The sequence below is a fragment of the Capsicum annuum genome, chromosome 2, assembly GCF_002878395.1.
Source record: "Capsicum annuum cultivar UCD-10X-F1 chromosome 2, UCD10Xv1.1, whole genome shotgun sequence".
Lineage (NCBI taxonomy): Eukaryota > Viridiplantae > Streptophyta > Magnoliopsida > Solanales > Solanaceae > Capsicum > Capsicum annuum.
The window spans coordinates 95,780,814-95,788,702 of NC_061112.1; the positions used below are offsets into that span (position 1 = coordinate 95,780,814).

General features: G+C 41.1%; 1 pseudogene; it reads left to right on the forward strand.

Annotated features, from left to right (window-relative positions):
- Positions 1–2,162: 2,162 nt before the first annotated feature.
- Positions 2,163–3,291, forward strand: LOC124896332 (annotated as a pseudogene).
- The last annotated feature ends 4,598 nt before the right edge of the window (positions 3,292–7,889 follow it).

Here is a 7,889-nt window from a genome sequence, read left to right on the forward strand (position 1 = left end):
CAGCACTGGGTGGATGGTCTATCCACCCTTAAGTGGTATTACCATCCATTCTGGAGGAGCAGTTGATTTATTAATTTCTTGTCTTCATCTATCTGGTGTTTCAACCATTTTAGGTTCTATTAATTTTATAAAAACTATCTTTATCATGCGTGGACCTGGAATGACTATGCATAGATCACCTCTATTTGTGTGGTACGTTCTAGTGACAACATTCCCATTTTTATTATCACTTTCGGTACTGGTAGGGGCAATTATTGATGTGGTGTTTTCCCCTACTTGTAGAACATGCGTAGGAGGACCTACTGTAATGGATTCTCCTCTTGAAGTCTGAGTAGCAAGATCTTTTCCTCACCTCATCCCTCTATTTTGCTTTTTTTTCTCTATGTGGTATGTGGTGTCTTCATTCCCCATAGCGGTATTAGTAGTCCCCGGTAATAGGAGTCTTTCCCTATGGAAGGAAGCCTTTTAATTCTCCTTCAAGCAAGTAAAAAATGGCAGTCGTAGGGTAAGACCTTTTGTTAGCCATTGAGCAAGTGAATTCTTTTTTAGCCAGTTCGGAAAAAGAAAGTTCCATTCCACCTTCCTTCGAGCTCAGCTAATCCCCAACCCCTTTTGTTGCAGTTGCAGTAAAAGGGGAATCCATTAGAACAGGAAAGCAAGATGAATTTTCCTAAGAAGAGAATCAAGCGACTTCTGGATTTTCTGTGGCTAGCCCCTATATCGATTGTGAGTTCCCAAACATGGGGAGTTCTCTTTCTCTAGTTTAAGTCCAGCTGGCTAGTTTGAAAGGGTTTACATTTCAAAGGATAATCTAGTAGCGGTACCAGTCTCGATGGTGATCTCTTTTTTGGGGTCCAGGTTGGTACTTTTCCCATCCTGTGATCATGGCTGTGATAAAAGCCTATTTTGTAAAGCCAGTTAAAGGCAGCCAACAAATGAAATCTTTGAGTCTAAGGAAATTTATTTTACTTTACACCAGTGTGAGACCCTTATTTTCTTTTACATCTTTTTGCGAACGACTGGACTCAATTTTCCAAAACCAGTAAAGATATTTCCAATTCTCTTCTTAATATTGTATCAGCAGAGGGAATAGTTTATAGTTAAGAAATACAAGTATAATAATTTTATCCAAGAGTCTGGAAGTTTCTTATGCTTTATTCTTATCGACTAGCTGCTAGTTCTATTCCTGCCAACTCCTTGTTTCTTTTTAGCACTAACGGCGAATTATGAATTGTCACTAGTTCACCTAAGGCCATAGCTAATCTAATCTTTCTTATCTGATGCTATTCCTATGCAAGAGAGCCTTGTATGGTCTAACGTCTTGGTGCTTTATAGAATAGATTTATTTCACCGATCCTTCGATCACTTCTCTCCTGGGACTTCTTCCTTGAGATTTATCTCTGGAGAAGCTTACCTATCTTATTTTTATGCACTGGCTACTTAAAATCCTTGAGATCGCCACCTCCCTTCCTATCTATCTTCTTTGGCCAGGTAGTTCTAGGCCTTTCTTTGAAAAGAAATGATGGTTCCTTGGATCGGGTTTCTTTCAGGTAGTGAAGCACTAAGAAATTCTTTTAGCATGCCTTTTGAATTAGTTTAGGTAAAGAATTCCTGAAGTTCATTGATTGGAAACAACGTGTAGGTAGGAATAGAACTTTTATATGATAATCCCAAGGGCCGGTTGAAAGCAAAGACACTTCCGAAAGAGGAAAAGAATCACTCCATCAAGTTCTCAGTCAAGTACGTTAGCAACTGATATCTCTGCCTTTCACTCTGATTTTCCATTCATCATTTACTCTTCCTTGTGCTGCAGCGGGAGAGGTAATTTATAAGGAGTTCTAACCATTATTTTGGTTTACATCTCTTCTAATTCGTTGATATGAGAAGCAATTGTTGTGTGAATAAATCAATATATATAAATAAGCCAAGAGGCATAACAATAAGATAGGTAAGCTTGCTCCTAAAACTCTTTCATAGAATTCCAACAATTTTTCCCGCTCCTCAAAAGCCCACAGGAATGGAGTTGATGCTCCTACATCCATAGCATGAGTAGTTAAAGCAAGTGAATGATTTGAAATTTGAGTTATTTCATGGAATAACACTTGTATATATTGAGCTCGTAATAGTACCTCACAATTCAAAAGTCTCTCTACGGCTGAAGAATGAGCGTGTTCTTGGGCTATCATAGAAATATAGATAGGGTCGATGACGGAATGAAGAACGAAACTTTACGATAACTTTTTTGTAAATGTTCACTTGTATAATATACACAAGTGCTCTCTGAACCGTGCAATAAGGTCACCCATAACACGGCTCTCCCACTTGAGTAATCTTAGCCCCAGGCCACACTATTCAATAATATTTGAAAAATGGCAGCATAAGGTAAAAACTAGTATGGAAAGCTGGTCACCTTTTTAAGTTATGGAATAGAAGGGGGGGCTTGCGCTTGAATTAAAGTAGCACCTTTAGAATATGAGTAGGGATCCTAAGTGACCCATTCGTGGAGGCAAACCGAAGGAAGAGCAAAAAAAAGGTTGGGTTTTTGTGGGAAGCGATCATCCGGCCCCGAATAGGAGGGCGCAATGCTCTGGATCCTCTCTTCTTGCAGAAATTAATGGATCAAAAGGGGCTTGGTTCTTTATTTTCGAGCGGCGGGTGAAGACCATAAGAGAAGATTGCCCTACCGGTACGGAAGAGGAGAAAAAAGTGTTGTCATCTATCTCGACCAGTTTCCTGAGGTGTTGGAAATCCAGACTGGCTTAGAGAATCATTCTTGCTAACGCGAACTTCGTTCCGCCAACAAAGAATTCATCCTTGATGGTACCATGAGCCCTCTATCCCATACATTTATCCAGAAGCAAGTATAGTTTATCGGTTCTACCGAATGCTTCTGTCTCTCAACAAAGATTGTGTGAGTGTGCAGTTATGTTTCACCATAGAATAGATCGATCCAGTTACCATTCTTTTTTGGTGCACTTTCTTTATGTCTCCGACACATAAAGAAGGACGCAGTGGAAAAGAAGCATCCCTAACCTCTGTCCGGCCGATCATTCTGCTGGCATCTCGCATTCACATCCCCGTTTAACTATTGTTCGGGGATGTACATATAGATAGGTTAGTCTTAGTGGGTCACTGGATCCACCTGTTATCTCCTTCTATGACATGCTATTGTCTTCGCCATACTCCATATGTCACTTAGTCATCTCTGCCTTGCTGCGGGTCAACACCTCCGAAAGAAATGGAGGACTTCATTCAGTGACCCCGTGATCGCCCTCTGAATGATCAAAATAAGGTAAAGCTTGAAAATAAGTTTTGTAATCAATTAATTTCTCAGTCCCTCTAGCCGGGCGGGCACCATCCATTTTTTCGACCAGATCTCCCTAAAAACCATATGTGCTGGTCTCCCCGTATGCAGCTCATACCATTCGAGGTGGCCCAGCTCAGTATTCATTTACAAATCTTGTAGTAAAATCGAGACTGCTCAACCTCAGAAGCTAATTTGGGAGTAGGAAGCATTGTCTGTCGTACCGTTGACTCTATCTATTCATAGAACTTTCTTTATTTCATTTTCGATTTTATATAGGCTCTCTCCCTCTTTTTCCAAGAATTCATCCACTTTCATTTACTCCATAGGGCCTTCTTTAATAGGGAAAAGCTTTCCATTTCTATCAAATGACCTGGCCTCCCTTAGCTCTTCCACCGTCTGGGCTCCCTTTTCTCTCTATGGTTTGCTCCCCCGGTGCAGGCCTACAACACTTTGCACCTGCATCATTTTTGCCAGACGGTCTTTGCTAGTAGTTCCATCCTTCCCACTGGCTGTATGGGCAGGTTTTCCCTCGCTACTTCATTCTTTGTTGCTGTGGATTAAAGGAACAAATGTAGTTGAATGGAATAGCAGGCGGGTTACACATTCCACTATGCCGAGATATGAGATACCGGTGGTGATGATCCCCCCGGGGTGTGCACTAGTGCCCTTGATAAGCACTCCAGAACCCGCCAACGCTCGTGAAAACCTGGGTCAGTTGGTCCTCCATTCATCCTAATGAAGGTATGGATAATGAGGCCACCTTCACAACCTTCTCCTTTCTATCCCTATGTTGGAATAAGGTAAGGCGGTTCGTTTGAGTTACTCAACCTCCCCTTAATTCGGTGCTCATGACATGCTATAGAATCTCCATCGTGCTGGGGGAGGGGAACCAAGTAAGGCATAGCTAGCGGTATAGGAGCCGACTAAGCATCAGCGGCTTTGTACCGCACTGGAGTAATCTAATATGTTGTTTTGTGCGTTCCACCACTTCTCCGTTCATTTCTAATACTGATCATGAAACACCATGAGTAGCAGGATGTTGAGGTGCAAAATTCAAAGTAAAATTTTGGATTTTCCTGTTCTTAATCATCATGGGAAAGAAATACGAAACAAGAAAGAGATTATCCCCTTAGATCTTATCCAATACCACCAGTACCAGAAATGCATCTCCTTTTCCCACCCGAGAGACTTCTATGCTAGCCCAACAGATTCAGACAGAAAACTAACTTATGCGAATCACCCTTAGATAGGGTAGACTCTATTGCATACCCTCCCATTCCATCTGGGCCAAATACCTATTTAAGGTATTGGCGATAGTAGTTCCGCCCGGGTAGGGTGACTAAATAAGATGATGCGAATTTCTCACTTTCAACGTGAAAGCATCTGGGGGGAAAACCCATCCTGCAAAAATATGACCTCGACCCTCTTTTCTACCAGAAACTTCTCGTTGAGTATCCCAAGATAGATTCGGAGATACCTAGCCTCGTTCCTCTCTTGAAAGAAAAATGCTAGCTGGGTCTAAAGATCTGCTCTCCTTTGCCTATCCAAAAGAAGAAGGTGCTCTAATTCCGAAACCAGGATGCCGAGAGGAACCGGATGAATCTCTGGCTGTGAAATGGCTGGTTGTGCATCTCTTCGGGGAGGGTAACACAAAAAAATGAATCCTTCTAGAATCTCCCCCCAAGTACCAATGGAAAAGTAGGACAAGGAGAAGAGCAAAGTGAACTCTTCTATCATGTTGCATTGGTGGACCGCCCCCCCCTCGGGGAAACCATCATACCAAAGCGATCTGAGAAGAGAGATTTGGTGCATGTTCTATCCTTACTACAACGCCTATAGACTCAATCTTTTAATACAAATCAATTCTTCGCTGCAATCGCTTTGATCCACCCCCTCGGTGAAAAACTGTAATGCGCCATGAGGAATTCCTACCAGCAGAATTCCCTGTATACAAAATGAATTGTCTAAGTGCTCTCCTTTGTCTCATTGTTTATCTCATAATCATTTGATTTCGTCCCTAAGGCTAGCTCCTACTCTTCCTCCTTCTCCTAACGGATAGGATCCTTCTTGGTCCTTTTTACATAACACTCTCGGCCGCCCAAGAGGATTGGCTATCTTTCTCTTTACTTACGCAATTTCTTTCTTTGTTGTTGAAGGAGTCTCTTTTTTTTTGGCTACTTCCGCGATAAGTTCTTTTTGGTATTGTAATAATATTGCTTGCCACTCTTCGGTCTGGTAAACCAACTCCAACCAAGCCCAACACTTAAGATGACAATACTTCAACATTCAATCGCACAGCATTAAAGGTAGCGAGGTTGATGTATTATAACAGCATCAGACAGTTCAAAACTTACTTAACCAATCAGGAACTACACAAACCGCAGGTCGATATAATAGTAGTTCCTTCCAAAGGTAAAGTGAAGTCCCAATATTCCTCATAACACCAGACATCTCATATGACAGATTCCAATAAAGAATGGTTGCTTTGTAGCTGCTTCTTCTACAATGTAACATGTTACTACTTAAAGCAACAAATAATGGCTAAAGAATATCGCAAGATCGGAAAAAACACCAGGCCGCACAGACAACAACGACACGACTCCAAATATAGGTAAAAAGGGGATAGAAATTAACTACTAACCCATCCTCTATACTAAAGAAAACTTAAGCTGATAGGAAAGGGTTGTGGCCACCAGGCGAGAAGGAAACCAAAATGTGTCTATAGTCTATACCAGTGTCAGTAATAGTAAGGTTTATTTTTCCTTAGACAACGATGAATATGGTCAGTAGCCATCCTTTTTAAAAACCAAAAGGGAAGAAAGAGCCAATTGAAAAGGCTTTAAAGAAGTTGTGAAAGAATTGTTACAAATAAAGCAAAGGGCTTAAAGGACGCCCTCTCATACTTTCTCAACTGATGAAGCGAGCTATGTTGAGGGGAGTTAGAAAGGGATCAAACGCTCTATTAGTGGTCGACTGCCACCTTTCCACTTTGGATTCTCTGTTCGCCCGAAAGAAATATTGATCGTCCTTACCATTTCAGTCCCCACCCTCAAGTGAGAAGGATATTCTGTTGCTATTGACTCAAGTAATATTATTTATTCATATCCTTCAATCAAGCAAGTGAAGGGGGCTAACTTGTAATACAAAATTGTAACCATTGATTCCTCCACAATTCCTTACCTGAAGTGGAGGGGTAAGCCAATAAAAGGGAAAGGTCTAAAATTCTATAGCAACACATCAAAAGAGATAGATAAATAGGAGAAAACCATACTATTGTAAGAACGAAAGCTTCACGCTTGGTCTGTGCTCTCGAGGCATTAGTTTACCTTGCTTTAAGATGTCTTGTAAAGAGCTTCCCATCAATCTTTCCTAGGCTATTGAATCCTTTACCAATAGATGGGATCGATCAACTAGATTCACTTATTCATATCTTTATTTTAAAATAAAAGAGCCTTAAAAAAAGCAGGAGGGATAGGAGTTTATGATAAGACAATGAGATGGATAGAGTAATAATCGGCTAAGGAAATAATCAAAGTTGAAAGCATCCACCAATTTTATGGCGGGAATCTTGCCAATATTGCCTCGTGGATCAACTGTGTCTAAGCCTTCCTTGAGTACTCGAAGGATTTCCCCTGTCCAATGTTTCTGCTGGTTTTCCGATAGAAACTCCAATTTCTCTTTCTGCTCATTGGGAGAGCTCTCAATGGATTGGTTTCCAGGAGTCAAGGTGGAAGTAGATGGGGACTAGGAAGAATAAAAATCCTCCTTATCAGAATTGGTCTCCTTCAATTCCTAGCCGATGAGGGAGGCTCCAGAAGAAGAAGAATCGGATTTAGACTCCAAGAGAGATGCGCCTTTTACACTACGAGGGTTAGGGGATAGGGTTGGTTGAGAATTTCATTACCTAAGTACGCCACTATAGCCACTAAAAGGGTCATATCTTATTGAAGAGGAAATGAAAGGAGCAAAACCTTGCGGAGTAGGTACGGAAGGGGAGGCCTCTTCAGAGGTAGTTGAAACCTTTTATTTCAGGAAGGAAAGATAGGATCTTTCTTTTAGGATAGGATCACATACCCTAATTAAACCTGGAGGAAAGCTGGATCTACTCTAAAGTAGAGTAGTTGTACTTGCCTTTTTCTTAGAGTGGATTGAGGAAGAGAACTCAGATGAAAATGTAGTCTTGCTGCATTTCCTGAAGGAGAAGGGGCTAACCTATTTAACAAATAAGCTGGAACCTCTAAAGTTAGATCGGCTGGAGTATCTACTTACCTTATTAGTATCCAAAGAAGTCTATTGGTACAGATGTCATATGAGATGTGAAAGCGATTTCTTCTTTAAAGACTACTAGTTGAAGTAGCGCCGACTCTAACATTTGGCCAAAGAGGTCAGTACTGGGAAAAAAAAGAATAGAATGTCTGTTCTGTAACAAAGAAGAAGGTTGCTTGATTATTCTTTTTAGGAGCAAGCCATAAGGACTCTGTAGATCGCGAGAATACATGTTCTAATGCTTGCACGGGCTCATCTACTTCCAACAATCCAACAAAGTGAGTTTCACAGAAGAAATATGGGTTTTTCATTGCTT